Here is an 18,940-nt window from a genome sequence, read left to right on the forward strand (position 1 = left end):
CCTGCAGAGCTGGGATTTAATTTTTCATTTAATAGATGGAAAACCAAAACTAAGAAATTCACTAATTTGCCCACAATTTGCACCAATGTTCCTTTGGATTCAAAGCCCTTCTCTTTCTTTTTTTTTCTTCCCCAGCTTTACGAACGTATGATTGAATAATAAAAGTTTTATATATTTAAGGTACACAATGCGATGTCTTGATATATATATATATATATATACATTGTGAAATGACTACCATAACCAAACTAATTAAATATCTATCACCTACCATTTTTTTCCCTTCTCTTTCTATTACACCCATCTCTTTGTATTGATTTGAATGTGGCGTGCTTTCTTTCATTCAAGGTATTCAATTAGTGGCTAAATAAACATTTGTCACAAAACTACTATAGGAATAATCATTGTTTTGGGTAAGAAATTTATCTGGCCTCTCTGATGATTTCCAACTATAATAATTCATAAGTTTACTATTTTGGATTCAGTGACCTCATTTTGAAAGCATTCATCATAAGCAAATATGAACACTTTTCCCATCTTTTAAAGGTTTTGCAATCTTGATAATTTCCAAAAAGAAAACATATTCCATCTATTGCACTAAAACTGTTGGTAAGCATTTTTTAAGGAAAAGAGATCTGGTTCATCTTTAAGTAAGAAAGCTAGTAATAGTAAATATATCCAAATCTGACAAACAACATTTTCTAGGAAGAGCTGTAGAAGTGACCACAGTTGGTGAAATAGAGAATTTTTTAAAATTATAAACTATTTTTCACAGAACTAGAACAAATAATCCTCAGATATACATGGAACCATAAAAGACCCAAAATTGCCAAAGCAATCCTGAGGAAAAAGAATAAAGCAGGAAGCATAACCCTCCCAGACTTCAGACAATAATACAAAGCTACAGTAATCAAAACAGTGTGGTACTGGCAGAGACATATGGATCAATGGAACAGAATAGAGAGCCCAGAAATAAACCCACACACCTATGGTCAATTAATCTTTGACAATAGGTAAGAAAATACAATGGAAACAGTACAGTCTCTTCAGCAAGTGGTGCTGGGAAAACTGGACAGCCACATGTAAATCAATGAAGTTAAAAGATGTCGTCACACCATACACAAAAATAAACTCAAAGTGGCTTAAAGACTTAAATATAAGATATGACACCATAAAACTCCTAGAAGAGATCATAGGCAAAACATTCTCTGACATAAATGGTACCAATGTTTTCTTAGGTCAGTCTCTCAAGGCAATAGAAATAAAACTAAAAATAAACAAATGGGACCTAATCAAACTTACAAGCTTTTACACAGTAAAGGAAATCAAACAAAAAGAAAAAAAAAAAAGAAAGAAAGAAAAGAAAAGACAACCTACAGAATGGGAGAAAATATTTGCAAACGAAGTGACCTACGAGGGCTTAATTTCCAAAATATACAAACAGCTCATACAACTCAACAACAAAAAACAAACAACCCAACTGGAAAGATGGGCAGAAGACCTAAATAAACATTTCTGAAAAGACGACATATAGATGGCCAAGAGGCACATTAAAAGATGCTTAACACTGCTAATTATTAGAGAAATGAAAATCAAAACTACAATGAAGTACCACCTCACACCGGTCAGAATGGCCATCATCAAAAAGCCTACAGATAACATAATGGAGTGGGTGTAGAGAAAAGGGAGCCCTCCTACACTGTTGGTGGGAATGTACATTGGTACAGCCACTATGGAAAACAGTATGGAGGCTCCTCAAAAAACTAAAAATAGATTTACCACATGATCCAGCAATCCCACTCCTGGGCATATATCTGGACAAAGCAATAATTCAAAAAGATACAGGCTCCCCAATGCTCACTGCAGCACTATTCACAATAGCCAAGACATGGAAACCACCTAAATATCTATGAAAGATGAATGGATAAAAATGATATGGCACATATACACAATGGAATATTACTGAGTCAGAAAGAGAAAGACAAATACCACATGATATCACTTTTAAGTAGAATCTAAAATATGACACAAATGAACCTATCTACAAAATAGAAACAGACTCAGACATAGACTTGTGATTGCTGGGGGCAGGGATGGACTGGGAGTTTGGTGTTAGCAGATGCAAACTATTACATATAGAATGAATAAACAACAAGGTCCTACAGGGAACTATATTCAATATCCTGAGATAAACCATAATGGAAAAGAATATTTTTTAAATATATATATATATATTTATATGTATAATTGGATCACTTTGCTGTTAAGCAGAACTTAACACAACACTGTAAATCAATTTTTAAAAAGTATAAATTATTCAAGGTAGAATGTTGCTTGTGGCTTCAAGCTGGGTAATTGACTTATAAACGTAACAACCATTTAGACTTCAAATGATGAGAAAAAGGGTGGTGCTCTGGGTCCCCACATCCTTCAGTGGTTGGATCTGGTTGGTTTGTTTTAATCTATCACTCATTGGATTTACATAGGATTTCATAAGAAACAAATGTTCCATTTCCAGAAGGAGAAAGGGAGGGAGGAAGGGGGGAGGGAGAGGGGACAAGGAAGAAGGAAGAGAGGAAAGGGAGAAAGGAAGAAGGAAGGAAAATATGTCACATTTTTAGAACTTTCCAGAGTCCTCACTCTCAATGGATTCATCACTCCACTTTGAGAAATTATGCAGCAGAAATTAGATATGTACAATAATTAACATTATCACAGATTTTAATTTTTTTGTGGCATTTAGAAAACTCTTTTCTAAATGTACAATGAGAAATGTATTTAATGAAATTAATATTGTGATGAGAAAAAGAATAGTAATAAATTATATAATCATTCAGGACTATATATTTTCCTTTAAAACTTATTTGTATATCTTACAGAATAAAAACATGGCATATTTCAGGCCGGTACCGGTGTGGACGGTGTGGGTCGTGGTCGCGGGTTCTGCGGTTCTCCCCCTCCCCTACTCTCCTCCTTCCCTCCCTTTCCCTTCCTCGACGGTGGTCGGTGGTCGGTCGTCCATCGCAGACTCCCTGACCCACCCCTAACCCCTTTCTGACCTCGGGGCCACCAGATTGGCCTTTTCCCGTTTCCCGGACCAACCCCAGAGTCAGGGCGGGGGCCTTGAGGAGGCGGAGGCGGTGCCACGGAGGAGGGAAAAGACCAGAAGACCCTCGGCTCCCCCGCCAGATCGCCGGGCTCGCAGCCGCCATGGCAATGAGGCAGACGCCGCTCACCTGCTCGGGCCACACGCGGCCCGTGGTGGATCTGGCCTTCAGTGGCATCACGCCTTACGGCTAGTTCCTGATCAGCGCTTGCAAAGAAGGTAAACCTACGCTACTCCAGGGAGATACAAGAGACTGGATTGGGACATTTTTGGGTCATAAGGGTGCTGTTTGGGGTGCAACATTAAATAAGGACGCCACCAAAGCAGCTACAGCAGCTGCAGATGTGTGGGATGCTGTCTCAGGAGATGAATGGAGGATCCTGGTTCATAAACACATTGTCAAGACTGTGGATTTTATGCAGGATAGTAATTACTTGTTAACCGGGGGACAGGATACACTGTTACGCATATATGACTTGAACAAACCTGAAGCAGAACCTAAGGAAATCAGTGGTCATACCTCTAGTATTAAAAAGGCTCTATGGTGCAGTAAGCATAAACAGATCCTTTCAGCTGATGATAAAACTGTTCGGTAAGTAATTTTTCTTTAATAATTTAAAGTTTGAAAAATATTTGACCTTAGAGCTTATATTTGAAAGTTTTTTATAACTACTATGTAGGAAGAATTGTGTCTGAACATTACAACTTTGGCTGGGCAGGGGTCAGATTTTTCTGAAGCTATCCATTTACCGTTATAAACATAGAGCAGAATTCACAAGACAATTAAGACTACTGACACCTTTATAAGCAGATGCTCTTAACCCGGGTCAGTGGGCAGTCTGGCCATAGGGTGTCCAGTAAACCCCTGAAATTCTATACACAGTTTTGTGAGCTGACACCTAATGTATTTTTCTGTGGAAAGATAACTATCAGACTCACAAAAATCAAGTGTAAGAACCATTATTTAGAGCAACGCTGAAATTGATTAGGAGTGTCTTAATAGCACAGTTTTGCTGAATCATTTGGGAAGTATATTTAAAGTATTAATTTTGATTTCACCAACAAGCTACCAAATAGTTTGATGTTTTATAGGATCCCAAAATTTCTTAGTATCATCTGTAATTTATGAGTTGGAGTAGAGGTTGTTTTACAATTGTGGTTATTTCACTGGTTAATCTGCAGATGTAATTTAAGCTGTAAGCGTTTTTCTTAAATGAGTAAATACCTCCTTATTGTCCTCTTTTTCTTTTTTTTCTTCAGGCTTTGGGATCATGCTACTATGACAGAAGTGAAATCTCTAAATTTTAATATGTCTGTTAGCAGTATGGAACATATTCCTGAGGGAGAGATATTGGTAATAACTTATGGATGATCTATTGCTTTTCATAGTGCAGTAAGTTTGGACCCAATTAAGTCTTTTGAAGCTCCTGCAACCATCAATTCTGCATCTCTTCATCCTGAGAAAGAATTTCTTGTTGCAGGGGGTGAAGATTTTAAACTTTATAAGTATGATTATAATAGTGGAGAAGAATTAGAATCCTACAAAGGACACTTTGGTCCCATTCACTGTGTGAGGTTTAGTCCTGATGGAGAATTCTATGCTAGTTGTTCTGGAGATGGAACATTGAGACTATGGCAGACTGTGGTAGGAAAAACATATGGCCTTTGGAAATGTGTGCTTCTTGAAGAAGATAGTGGTGAGCTGGCAAAGCCGAAGATCAGTTTTCCAGAGACAGAGGAAGAGGAGCTAGAAGAAATTGCTTCAGAGAATTGAGATTCCATCTCTAGTTCAACTCCTGAAGTTAAGGCCTGAGCATCAGGCAGATGTACACAACTTATGGGCTAAAACAAACAGAGAAAAGCATCAGCCTCCAGAGTTACTCTCTGCTTAAGGCAAACATGAGCAGTAAATAATGAGGAATATGAATTAGCTCCAGTGCTGGAACTAACCAACTTGGTGATACCTATAAGTGAAAACACAGGAGTTGATCATCTGAAGGCAGATGGAGTTATACTCTTGTAGTACGATAGTCTGTTGTCTTTTTAATGAATATGTGCAAACCAACATCCAATTTCTCTTATTACAGGTAGATTTCTTGTAGCTGTTTATGTTATTATGAAGAGGGAAAATATATTGGCCTATTTTTCTGACTTTTCCCTTAAAGCAGAAAGCTGTTTTTTTTTGCTTTAGTTATAAAGAAGAGGGGGAATACATGATAAAGTAACTGGTTTGATTTCTCTTTCATTGTACACTGCTTCTGAACATCTAATTGTTTTTAGTTGTCTAAATAAAATCCCTCTAAAACAAACAAACAAAAAAAATGGCATATTTCAAAGGAAAATTCTAAATAGGAGAAAAATAAGAACAGATGCTACTTTAAAGTAGTTATTTATAAATCCATTTAATCTTTGAAATAAGAAAAATGACCCACATGAAAAGCAACTCTTTAACAAAAGCTATCTGCAAATTAAAATCAGCTTGAGCCAATTTTCCACAAAGAAAAATGTGGAAATAATTAATAATTATTAATAACGAGAGTTTTCTCACATCTATAAAGCCAAACAACAGTGTAAATACCACAGTAATACAACATCATTAAGAATATCAATTTTTTAACTATAATATCAGTTTTCACTTAAGGTATATAGGTGCTATACCAGTATTTTATAAAGGGACACAGATACACATGTTTAATTTTTTAAATGTCATTCCCTACTGTTTTATAGATTTCTAAAGTATTAAGTTATACATGTGATTTTTCTAATCAAGTTTTACTCGTAAGGAAATACATTATACTGTACTTCAGTACCAGAGGAGTCAGAAACACTGAAATTCCACAAAAAATTAAACTATTTTTTATATTTACTATTTGCTTTCCTTCATGTATTGAATAGTTACTAAGAATGTAGATATAATGCTAGACACATGGAAATCACATGGAAGCAATTTTTAAACAACTGTAATTTTACAAAAACTAAAACTCTAAACTTAAGTACTCCAAAAGCAATTAGAAATTTAATTCCGAGCAAGAGTCTTTGAGTTGTAAGGAACAGGGGAATGCAGAAATATCTTCCTGCATGTATCCAATCTAACAAATTAGGCCCAATAACACTGCCAACCCCTTTCTTTACCTGGGAACCTTGGCAACCAGGTATAGGACATAACAAAAGACCTCATCTTGCTAGATTTAGAGCTACTACATTTATAGACTAAGAATACCTACTACCTTTGCAGATTAAGAATACAAAGTAGGGCTTCCCTGGTGGTGCAGTGGTTGAGAGTCCGCCTGCCGATGCAGGGAACACGGGTTCGTGCCCCGGTCCGGGAAGATCCCACATGCCGTGGAGCAGCTGGGCCCGTGAGCCATGGATGACCGCTGAGCCTGCGCGTCCAGAGCCTGTGCTCCACAACGGGAGAGGTCACAACAGTGAGAGGCCCGCATACCGAAAAAAAAAAAAAAAATACAAACTAATCCTATCTGCCTCTATTGCCTTTCTAAAAATCCAGCCATTTAACTGGAGTATAATTACTTAGTTGCCAAAAAAAAAAGCTGTCAGTGAATACGTATTCTGAGCCCAGCCATGTACAAATAAAAAAAAAAAGGAAGCAAGATTAAGTGTCTGCTAGACACTTGGCACTTTGGTAGATACTGTAAGCAAATTATCTTAAAACTAAATAATAACCTTATGAAGTAGGACCTGCAATCCCCACGCCACAGATGAAGAAAAAGGCTCAGAGTTGCTAAACAACTTCCCCTATGTCACACAGACGGCGATCAGCAACTGCCTTGACCCCAAACCTTGTGTTATAACAGCGTTAACTCCTGACACCAGTAAGTCAGAGAAGATGCTTAAGACAGGATGTCTATGACGTGGTCAGGGAAATAAGACCACACAACAGAGCAAGGAAATGTTGAAGTGTGAGGGGCTAGGAAGGCGAGTTCCAGTAAATGAGAATGAGCTGCATAGGTTCAGGAGGTTTGGGGAAAGAGGTGGGTCTGGAAATAGGGCATGAAGGATGAACAGGCTTTTAGGAAGTGCAGGCTAGAAATTAGGTCATCCTGAGGGCTGGCAGAGGATAAAGGTGGGAAGGAAGCTGGCGGGCTCCCAGGAAACGGCATGGACACCGACCACAGTGTACACAAAGAGAGCGAGCGAGGCCTGGACAACCCCAGAAGTAGACCCTCCCGTGAGAGAATCAACGAAAAATGATGTAACAAAGATGGAGAGAAAATTCCTGCAGAGACAAAGGAAGGATTAAGAAGAAGTCGTGGTCTAAGGAGCCCGGATCATACTTCCTATTTCTCCTCTCCCATTTCCTCGATCACTTCTCTCTCTCCTTCGCTCCAAATTCAAAGCTTTACACAGAAAACCTAACTGTATATTCATCCTCCGAATACAAGTTTGTCAGAATAAGAAGAAGTGTTGGGGAAAGAGAGGAAGGAAGCCAGCAGAAAACTTTGTCTGTGATGGGCTTCCCTGGTGGTGCAGTGGTTGAGAGTCTGCCTGCCGATGCAGGGGACACAGGTTAGTGCCCCGGTCCGGGAGGATCCCACATGCCACGGAGCGGCTGGGCCCGTGAGCCATGGCCACTGAGCCTGTGCGTCTGGAGCCTGTGCTCCGCAACGGGAGAGGCCGCAACAGTGAGAGGCCCACCAGTAGACAAATACATATTCTTCAGAAAGGATGTATGTGCTAGTTTCCAACACCCACCCACCCCACCTGCAAAAAAATGTATAGGCTGCAAGGATGTGGATGAGCAATGGTGCTTGGCAGGTAGTCAACAGCTCAAGGCATATGAACCATGCCTCTTAAGGAAAATAATTTAGATATACACAAATAAGGTGATCTGAGGTTGACAGGTCAAAGAGTTAAACCTTTAAACATGGAGATTTCCATTAAAGAAATACTAGTCAAGCCAAAATAGTATTTCTCCGTAAGACAAACAGTACATTTCAATACATTTATTTTGTAACCAATAAATCGATAAAAACTATGTAATGAGTGTCTATCATGCATGTAGTACTTTATTAGGTTCAATTCAGGATAAAGAAAAAATTAAGAGATGTGGTTCCTACCTCAAGGAACCTACAGTATTATATTTTAACTTGGAAATCACCCAAGTTGTCTCATTCCTGTTCTGTACGTATAATTATATGGCTTCCTACCTAAGTGTGATTTTATTAAGTCCAGGACCCAATTAGTTTGAAGCAGGATGAAGCTCCAAAATTATAATTAAGTCACTTTTGCCAAAAGTTAACTCAGTAAAAGTGGGGGAGAAAATATTTCCCCTCTGAAACAAAGTAATAAACCTAATGAACTTATTAAAAGAAACAAAAAATGTTATTAAATTATCACTGGAGTTTAAGAAAATAACACATATTCCTATTAATATGGCATACGATTTCTCTAGCTTAGTTTCTCCCAAAATTCTACCACTAGAATGCTCAGCCACCCTACATTTTTCTGTCTCTTAAATTATTCTTTTGCAGGAATCCAGCCAAATGATGTCATGTTAGATATGCAGACTTACCTGCCAAAAAGGGAGAAATTCCAGGAAAAGCCTTTGAAAGGAAATAGTACTTTAGGGAGTTCAAGTAGAAAGCTAAATATTGAACTTTGACTAAATTATTAAATTTCAGAGTTAGAAAATGAAAATAAAAATTAGAGTGCCTACCATGTATCTGGTCTCTCTCTTGAAATAGATATATCTAAAAACAGCTACATATTTATATAATTGAGATTAAATTTCTGATTATCCCAAAAAATGTAAATAAAAAATTATTAGAATTGATAGTCCTCACTTTTTTTGTTGTTATTTAAAGCTCAGATTTGAAATAGCCCTGAAATAAAAATGACAAGTGATATTTTGTCTCATAAAAAAAGACAAAATTTAGGTTGTCATACTTCTAATTTCCTTCTTTATCACAGAACTATCATTTTGAGCATTCTGATGTTGTGCTTTCATTTCCTTAAGGAAACAACTCCAACAAACTCTTCCACTCATAACACAGCTGTAAATCCAGCTGTAATGGAGAAAAGGCCCCTGAATGGTAAGTACAACTGTGGTCTCAGATCCTAAACTCTGCCCTACTAGGGAAAGATGCCTGTTCACCCTCAGGCCTCCATCTAGAGCTCACTGACTACAATTGTGAATAAATAAGGCCATCAAGTTAACAAGCGTGGCTAAGTGCTCTCCCTGCAAACTTACAGTTCTTCCTTGCAGCAGAATCAAAGATATCTGCTAAACACTTAGGATAGCTAACTATCAGGGAGGGAATAAAAGTTTAAAGAGGCACCCATAACAATATGGAAGCATGGCAGGTTAAGACATTCACCATCAAGAAAATATCTCTATAAACATTTTAATGGTCTCTGAGGATGTTATTGTACTGCTGCATTTTAAGATAATTCAAGTTGATAATGAAGACCTTGAGCTTGCAAGAAAAATTTTAATTAAAGTCAGTGCGTGCTATGTACACACCCACACACTAAGAAAATGAAATAAATAAATTTGGTTCCCACTTTACAGCAACGACAAAAATCCATGTGATGGCATTACTTAAGAAGAGAGAAAAATAATCCATTACTCTACAATGAGTAGGAGTTACATGTTATCTCTCTATTCCTATATAACTTTCTTTCAACAAATAATTTGCATTAATATATAAAACGTTTTTCCTTTTTGGAGCTTTAAATATAATATTTAAAGCTTGTATTTCCCCAAAAATGTGCTGACCCAGAGTGTCACATTATAAAGTGCTTAACTCTGATAGCTCAGAGTTAGGATCATATCAACGTAAATCTGTGCCTCTGAAGAGTTATTCTCTTACAACTAGGACATAGACCTATTTTTCAAGTCAGCATCAGAAAATACTTAATTTTTATATCCAGAAAAAACAAAATCTCTAATTCGAAAAGATACATGCACCCCAATGTTCACAGCAGCACTATTTACAATAGCCAAGACATGGAAATAACCCAAGCACCCATCACAGACAACTGGTTTAGGAAGATGTGTTATAGAAATACAGTGGAATATTACTCAACCATAAAAAGAAGAAATAATGCCATTTGCAGCAACATGGATGGACCTAGAGAATATTATACTTAGTGAAGTAAGTCAGACAAAGACAAATACTATATGATATCATTTACCTGTGGAATCTAAAAAATAATACAAATGAATCTATATACAAAACAGAAATAGACTTAGACAAAGAAAACAAACTTATGGTTATCAAAGGGGAAAGGAAGGGAGAGACAAATTAGGAATGTGGGATTAACAGATACAAACTACTATACATAAAATAGATAAGCAACAAGGATTTACTGTATAGCACAGGGAACTATATTTAATATCTTGTAATAACCTACAATAGAATATAATCAGAATATATATATACATATACATAACTGAATCACTTTTTGCTGTACACCTGAAACTAACACAATATTGTAAATCAACTATACTTCAATAAAAAAAGAAAATACTTAATTTTTGATAATACTGTAGAAATAAAGGGAAAATGGAATGTCCATTTTATAAAAAGAAAAACAGGCCAACTATGAATGGTTGGGTCAAAAATGTTTAATGTGTTTATAATAGAAATTATTAATCTCTATCATAAATTTCTTCCGTAAATTTGGAATGATGAAATATTTGTCAAAATCATCACATTTAAAAATAAAAATACCAATGTCTGGGTACCAACTCAGGCCATCAGATCAGAATCTTTGGAGATGGGGTTTGCTTGGTAAATAACTATCTTTAATTTCCTGAAGGTGAGTCCAAGGCACAAACAGGGTCCAGAAACCCTGAATTCAGTTGCCCTGGGGGTCCTTTTAGCTCCAAACTGCTTAACTCAGACTCCCATCTTGCCACTCTCCCAAGAGTAGTACTGACGCAAAGCTCCATAGACACTTCCTGAGCCTATCTTTGTAAACTTCCAAATGCCATCCATAAAATGCAGATAACCACCAAATTCCACCCTATTGTTGTCAAATTTAATAAGGAAAATGTACACTTCTCTAAATTTCCAAGCACTGCCTACGTGTAACTTATGATACTCTCTCATTTGTTGACCCTCTCCATGGCTCTACGATAAACACTGTGGCGCACAGGACAAGCGGGCTCAGTTATACACTGACATCCCTCCCATGCCAAGGACCTCAATCTCACTTATAAAAATATTTACAATCCAACGTGGAAAATATAAGTGCCATTAGAAAGTAATTGGTACAGTGCTATGGAGACTCAGGAAGGAGAAAGAACTTTCAACTGGGATCATCAGGAAGCAGGTAGAAGATGGGTAAATTTTTCATTTACATTGATTGAAGATCAGGTTAGAGAGATGGGCATAATGTGATAACAGGAATAGAATCAAAAAATAGAGATTCCCCCTATCCATTAAACCATTGATGTCTCTAAAGAAAAAAGAAAAAATAGAGACTTATATACATATGGGAAGAGAAGGAGAGAGAGGGAGAGAGAAGGTGGCAGGGCGGGAGGGGTCGTGAGAGCACGCAAGATCACACTGTAGGCAATTCAAATAAGCTAGAAAATTGATGTGACAAAGGAAGCAAGCAGTTTGAAAAGGCTGAAGGGTAGGAAGAGCAGATGAGAGACGGTCATGAATGCCAAATTTAGAGGTGTTCACTTTATTTGAAAGGCAACTAAGAATTACAAACTGCTTTTTATCAAAGGATTGATGTGATTTTTACATTAGCATTCGACAGAACTACTGTCGTGAGTAGAGTTGACCATGGGGAAGATACAGTGCAACAGTGCAAGGTATGAATGAACATTCAGAAAGCAAGGGGGCGGGAAAATCAGTTCAGAAGCTCCCACAATAGTCCATTCAAGTATGCTGTGCCCATAAACTAGGACAGCAAGAGTAGAAAAGGAAGGGAAGGGCTTGACATAATGATTATCACTTTGAAGAAAGTTATACCCTGGAAATTCCGGTGATGCCTTTGCTGTCTAGTGCAATGGAAACAGGAAGCCTTCAGAGCCAGACAGAACTGGACTCAAATCCAGGCTCTGCATCTGATAAACGGTAAAATCTTGGGTAAGTTACTTAACCTCCATGAGCTTCAGACAGGAACAATAATAGGTATCTCTAATGCTGTAATGAGAATGAGTTGTGATATCTGAAAAATGCTTAGCATACTGGGGGGAAATTAACAATAGGGAAGACAGCAAACCAGTAAAAGAAACAAAACTGGGGATTAAGATATTAACAATTTTAAGGAGTCAAGGAGCTTTTATACCAGAACTCAGCTACCATCCTCCACATTCGTTAGCATCTGGCTGTCCCTCTCCTTCAGATATCAGGAGACATTCTCCAGTATCTCCCTGGTTCAAGGTACCTGCTCCTTATTTTAAAAACAGAGTTCAGGCAGACACATGACAGAACACAGAAACAGTTCTCCAGAAGGTAAAATGATACCTACAAGCTTGCTCTTGATTTCACTTGTGTTTGGGACAGAGAAAGGATCAGTGTTCAAAGTATCTACTGATGAATGTCTCAAAGCAGAAGTGAACATGATGGGACTCAGGGAGAATTGTACAGACAAGGCAAGTGGAGGGTTCTGACAAAGCTTTTAAACTAGACAATGAATGTGCTCTTCCCTTTGTCCAATTCAATCATTGTTAAACAAAAATTTTCCCTCATTTGGAATGACAAGACTGAAAATTAAGATGAATACACCAGTGAGTGTTTAAAGCAGCCTTCAAAGAATATTTGTAAAAGGTGTGCCAAATATGGTGAAGCCATCTTTACAACAGTTATGAACTCAGAATACTGGTATACTGGTTTTATAGATGAAAAATGTAATTTATCTCCTCCTGTTGGAAAACAATAGAGAAAAGCAAAGCACTGAATGCTCTTGAAACAAATGTGCTATTTCTGTCCATAGTTTTATTTATTAAGAGAGGTTTCTTTGTTTCTATAGTAGAAAACAACTAAAATCATAGTATTTTGCAGCTTTTTGAATCAACTATTAAAATAGTCTGAATCCTACATGTAATGACCAGCCAAGCAATAAAATTTCAATTTTAACCCCAAGTTTACAGGTTCTAATTACTGTGCTAAAACTGTCCCATGTATGCATTTTATTCTCTTCCTATAATCTTTCATCGTTCCATGAGGAGATGGCTGATTAGGATCAGTTTGGGAAAAGTGTCCTCGTTAAATAAATGCAGTTAGGTCACCCGCATTTGCTGTAGCTCCTTTGTCAGCTTGATGGTTTTACATAAAAGGTTTATGTTACTACCATTTTTTAAGTCACATAAGAATCTTCTTATCTGTACACCCATGTTCATAGTAGCATTATTTATAATAGCCAAAAAGTGGAAGCAGTCCAGCTATCTAGCAATGCATAAGCAAAATGCTATCTACACATGAAATGAAATATTATTTAGCCTTAAAAAAGAATGAAATTCTGACACATTCTACAACATTAGATGAATATTGAAGACTATAGGCTCAGTGGGATAGGCCAATCCAAAAAAAAAAAAAGACACACACACAAATACTCTATGATTCCACTTATATGAGGTACCTAGAGTAGTCAAATTCGTAGACACAGAAAGAAAAATGCTGGTTACCACGGGGGCTAGGGAGAGATGGGAATGGGGAAGAGTTATTATTTAATGCATAGAGAGTTTCAGTTTGGGAAGATAAAAAAGTCTGGAGATGGATGGCGGTGATGGCTGCACAACAACGTGAATGTACTTAATGCCACTGACTGTACAATTAAAAATGTTTAAAATGGTAAATTTATGTGATGTCTATGTCACCAAAATTTTTCAAAATACAATAAAATCTTCCTCTAGCTAGCACTGAAACTTCTTAGAGATACTGGAGCTCTAGGAATGAATGAGTAAAGAAAAGTTTGGGTTCCAGGATAATATGTCCAATCTTTGATGCTAAACAAACTTGTCCACATGTCTACTTTCATTCTCTTAATTTATGCACTTAAGAATCATTGTTCCCTCATAGACTTGGAATGAAGACCACTAAAAGAAAAGGCATTTAGCAGCCTACATCATTTTAGGGAATGCAGAGAAACCTAGAGTACAAAGTAAGTACAGTTCTTTAGATGGCTCTCTTTCTTCTTTTACAAAAACATTAGGCTTTTTAGAACTCAGAGACTCAGTACAGATTTTCAAAACAGCATTGGCAGGATTATCAGAATAAAAGTATTGGAGGTAGACATAAACGAATCAACTGATGACACAGAGTAAGGCACCTGAGATGTCTAAATTAAGAAAATAAAATAAGGTATTTTTATTACCATAGTATCACTAACGGTAAAAAAAAAAAAAAAAAAAAAGTGAAATAACAGTAAAGGTTTTGCAAGTGGGCTCCTCCAGAATAAAACTAAGTTCCTTCTCCCAGGCTCGCCCCCCTCCTTCTTTACCCATAGGCTACCAGGTATTTTCCTACTTCCTTCTAATTTGGTTTAGCCTTAGTAATTACTCATTTAGAAAGAGACGTCAGAGTTTCTGCTCTTGTCAAAAAAAAAAAAAAAGTTGTTAGAATTGGATAGGGATGGCCGGCACTCCTGAAAAAATGGGCATTCTCACAGACAAATGGATATCAGGAAGTTTCTATAGAATGAATTAAAGATTTGATTAAAGTTCCATAAGTATTCACCAAATCCTCTACTTGTTCTAGACCTCCCCATATTTAATCAATAAGCTTGTGAACAACATTCCTTCACTGGCATTCATTTGAAACCTCATCTTTTCCAGAAGTGTTAAAATTAGCTTTGTTGGCATTTAAGAAAATGCGCTGATTCTCCTTTTCACTGAATTGCCTATTTTAATCATTTTGAATTAATGAGTACAGTTTACAGGCCATCTTTAAAATGAATACCCCGTATGCAATTCTCTCTCAGTCAATTCCTAAAACACCTCTATGGGGTAGTTTCTTTTTACATTATTTTTATATAACAAAACCTAAACTTTAGAGATTCAGCATTATAATTTACCCAAAGCCAGACAGTTAATACATGGCAGAGCAGGGATTTGAATAATTCTAGGCTTTCTGACCACTTTATAGTAGTCAATATTCCTTTTAAACTACAGCAAGCAGAACTGGTCAAAATGCTACAAATGCAGGAGGAGAATTCTGGAAATTATGCTACCAAAACCACATCTCACAAGACAGCTCGTAAGAGGCAGACAACTCACTGAACTTAGAGCCACTCAACCCTTAGTATTTATTCTTTATTTAAACAGGAATTAGATAATGGTCTAAACTCCCTCATCACAAAATTATATAATTATTTCTAAAACCAAATTTATAGGAACTTAATTTCTCCTGTTAAATTTAATATTCTTATTTTTTCCCACTGTCTAAATCTAGCACAGCTTGATATTTATATCCAATCACTGAAACTATGATCTATACCTTCCAGTTTCAGAAAACCAGAAATTTAATAAATACGCTTCCTATGTATTTTATTCAAGACCTTAATAAACTGCTGAAGAAGATCAGGAAAGGAAAGCATCCTGGCTTTAGAGATTCAAGTTATAAAGTCTCCTGTCCTCTCTTTTACTCACCACCCAGACCAAATTTCACTGGCTTCACTGACAGCACCACATGCCAAAACAGAAGATAAAGGCATCAATATGACCAGCTTTATCACGCCAGTAAAATTTTAATGGGTCCTACAGCTTCACCACTTTTAGAAAGGTGACTACAGGGGGAAACCAACTAACAGAGATAAATTAGCAAAATGGGAAACTCTGTAAATTAGAAGAGGTATGTTTTAACAAGTATATTTTTCAACATTTATATTGGGAAACTCTGAGGGTTTTGTTATAATGTTTGCAATGCTTGCTTTCTTAATTACAAAAAGAGTATAGGCTTTTTGAAAAAACTATTTAATAGAAGAATGTAAATTTTTTTAAAAAAAGAGAAAAGATCCTTTTTTCTTTTTAATAAATCCCACTGGTAATTTGTTATTAATTTGGCATTTTTAAATGTTTGTTTCTTGTCTTGAAGATTGCATTATCATAGATCTTTCAGGTTGTCAAATATTCTTTTCTAGTTCTTCAGATACACAGAGATAGAGATATACAGACAGGGATTCATATATTTAAAGACTACATTGCTTCATTAAATTGAAGAGAAATCCTTATGATTCATTCCCCAAAAATCATCTCTATTGATAATATCTCTACTATCTCATTCGCTATAAAACCATACAAATACTACACTACCAATCCCAAATTACTTTCTAAACATAACAGTGGCTACCATTTATTAAATGTGTCATATCTTCCAGGTTACAAATAGCATTTCATTTACCAGATCAAGCCTGTAAGGTAGATTTTATTATCCATATTTTACAAATGAATATATTCAGTCTCAGGAGGATTAATCATTTTATGATTACTTATAAATATTTAAGGTCAGACAGCTAATAAGTGGCTGAAGTAAATATTGGAACACAAATATGACAACAAATCCTGCATCTTAATCACTGTACTGTACTTGAATCCCTCCATCAATAGATCTTGCTATCTGGCTATTTTCACACTTAGAATAAAAAAAATTAAAATTCAACTTCCATTTATTTCATCCTCCTGTCCATATGGAGTATTAATAAAAATAAATGCACAGTACTCTAAAGTTTTTCTCAATCTGGGCACTATTGACATTTTGGGTCAGATAATTCTTTGTTTGGGGGTCTGTCCCGTGTATTGTAGGATGTTTAACAACATTCCTGGACTCTGCCTACTACGTGCACCTTGGTAGCACCACCCTCCTCAAAGTCCTGAAAACTAAAAATACCTTCAGATTTGGCCAAATGTCCCCTGGGGGCAAAATTAGCCCCCGTTGATAACCAATGCAATACTCTATTTAAAACTTTGGAAACCCAGAGTAAGCAGAATAATTGACTCAAGTTCTGATATATTTACATTTAAAAGTATTTATTCCACGAAAATTATAATTATAGAATTCGGCACTTCTGGAGGAATATGTAGAATTCTACACAATCAAAGTGCTTTTCTGAGAGCTCATATATTACACAAATCAATATTTAACTAAATTAGGTTAAAATATTTCAGGTGCAACTCTTTAGTGGTCCATTTCATTCCAATGTTAAATAAAGTAAACCTTCATTTATTGCCCAAAGTGGCACAAAGAGGTTTATTATTTATTCTAACTCATGAAAAAGTAATTCATACCATCTCTAATGAAGAGATATCCTTTTAGAACATTCAATGTTCTAGCTACTCTCTGCCCCATTTTTTATGATTTCCCTATAAGTTACAAGCATGAACTCATAAACTATAGAAAATAAATAATGAAGCATAACTTTATGGGAAAAAAATTATGAAAATAGTCTGCCATTCAAGGTTAGAAAACCAGTAATTAAAGTCAAAAGTAAAACCAAATGACCTGTAAAAATCAAGGCAAACATTGCCTCTTGCAAGAGTATTTCACTGATGTCAAATGAAACTCCTGAAAAAGGCCCTTCCTCTAAACTATATTTATTTAAATCTCTCCTAACAGGAACTTTGTACAGGAAAGTAAATGCTCACTTGGTCCACAAATTAGGTTCATGTCCTTCTTGGATTAAGTCTATAGAGCTGTGATTTGCAAACCTTTTTTTTTCTCACTTCAACATACCTGATAGATGTGACACACACATCAGTAACTGTGGCTCACTACAGCATTGATTCAAGATGTGGGGAATTCTCCCTAGAGAGAACGTATCAGAAACAAGGGCAGGTTAGAGTTTGAAAAAACCTACCCTGTGATAATCACCTTTGTAGAAGACAAAGGGCCATTGTTTCTGCCATCTCAAAGAGCAGGCCTAGGATGAAAAGTTCATTTCACCACTGACAGTACCATCTTATGTGGATAATATTTTCAAAAGCACCCATAATTTGGTGCATCAAATCTCCAGCCTTCCTTTGCCAGCTATATTTTAGACCTATATGGGGTGATAGTTATAAATCTGTTAAATTGTTTTAATATTTGTATTAAGTATTATGTACAAAATCATGTCATATTGCCGTACTGGTTCTTTTCCTACCTATGTGTGTTGTTTTTCCTTTTTTAGCTAGACGAGTTAGTTTTTTTAAACTTTTATTTTATATTGGAGTATAACTGATTTACAATGTTGTGTTAGTTTCAGGTATACAACAGTGATTCTAGCTATGGTTTTGTACTAAGGAGAACCTTAGGCATTATTAAACATGCTTCAGATTTCTATTGTGTTAAAGATCTATTTTGAATGAAGATCATGTAGGTAAATGGAACTACTTAATTCCCTAAAAACTGACCAACTTTTATATACAGTGTTTCTTCCTCCCACTTTCCACTATTCTAGCCATACATAAATCACCAAAAGATACTTAATACAGCAAAAATGTTGGCTTTTTTCCTTGTTTTCATCTGAATCAAACAACAGGAGAGGGTTCAAAGTATCAAGCATACAACACAAATAGAGCTTCATGTTAACTCATGTGATGGTCTTCAAAGTTGTTGCTGACCAAAAATTAAATATATAGATTATTTTACTGACAAAAAAAAAAAACAAATTCAGTCTTGGTATGTGTTAAGGGTCTTCCTATCAAGATGAGTGGTGTGTAGGTAGGTCTGTGACAGAATCACACAGCTTCCTCCTGATCACTCACATTTTGATAAGGTTTAGGTTTAGGACTGGTGTTTGGGCAAGTATACGCTGTAAAAAAAAAAAAAAGATGCATAAATTATTTTGGTACAAAAAGGTGACAGTCACACTCTGCTTTGTTCCAGTTAGACCACATCTAAACTACTGTACAAGGTTCTGGACTTCTCCAAA

At 36.2% G+C, this 18,940-nt stretch overlaps 1 protein-coding gene and 1 pseudogene across 3 annotated transcripts in view; one reads left to right on the forward strand and one right to left on the reverse strand.

Moving 5' to 3' along the window:
* Positions 1 to 18,940, reverse strand: part of PDE3A (phosphodiesterase 3A) — a gene marked incomplete at both ends in the record, with an annotated part of 307,728 nt that overhangs the window by 267,526 nt on the left and 21,262 nt on the right. The window lies entirely within an intron of this gene.
* LOC307060793 (serine-threonine kinase receptor-associated protein-like) lies at positions 3,211 to 4,880 on the forward strand (annotated as a pseudogene). Its single transcript has 2 exons — positions 3,211 to 3,698; positions 4,367 to 4,880. The product of its transcript is annotated as a serine-threonine kinase receptor-associated protein-like (transcript).

Source organism: Hyperoodon ampullatus, assembly GCF_949752795.1.
Source record: "Hyperoodon ampullatus genome assembly, chromosome: 11".
Lineage (NCBI taxonomy): Eukaryota > Metazoa > Chordata > Mammalia > Artiodactyla > Ziphiidae > Hyperoodon > Hyperoodon ampullatus.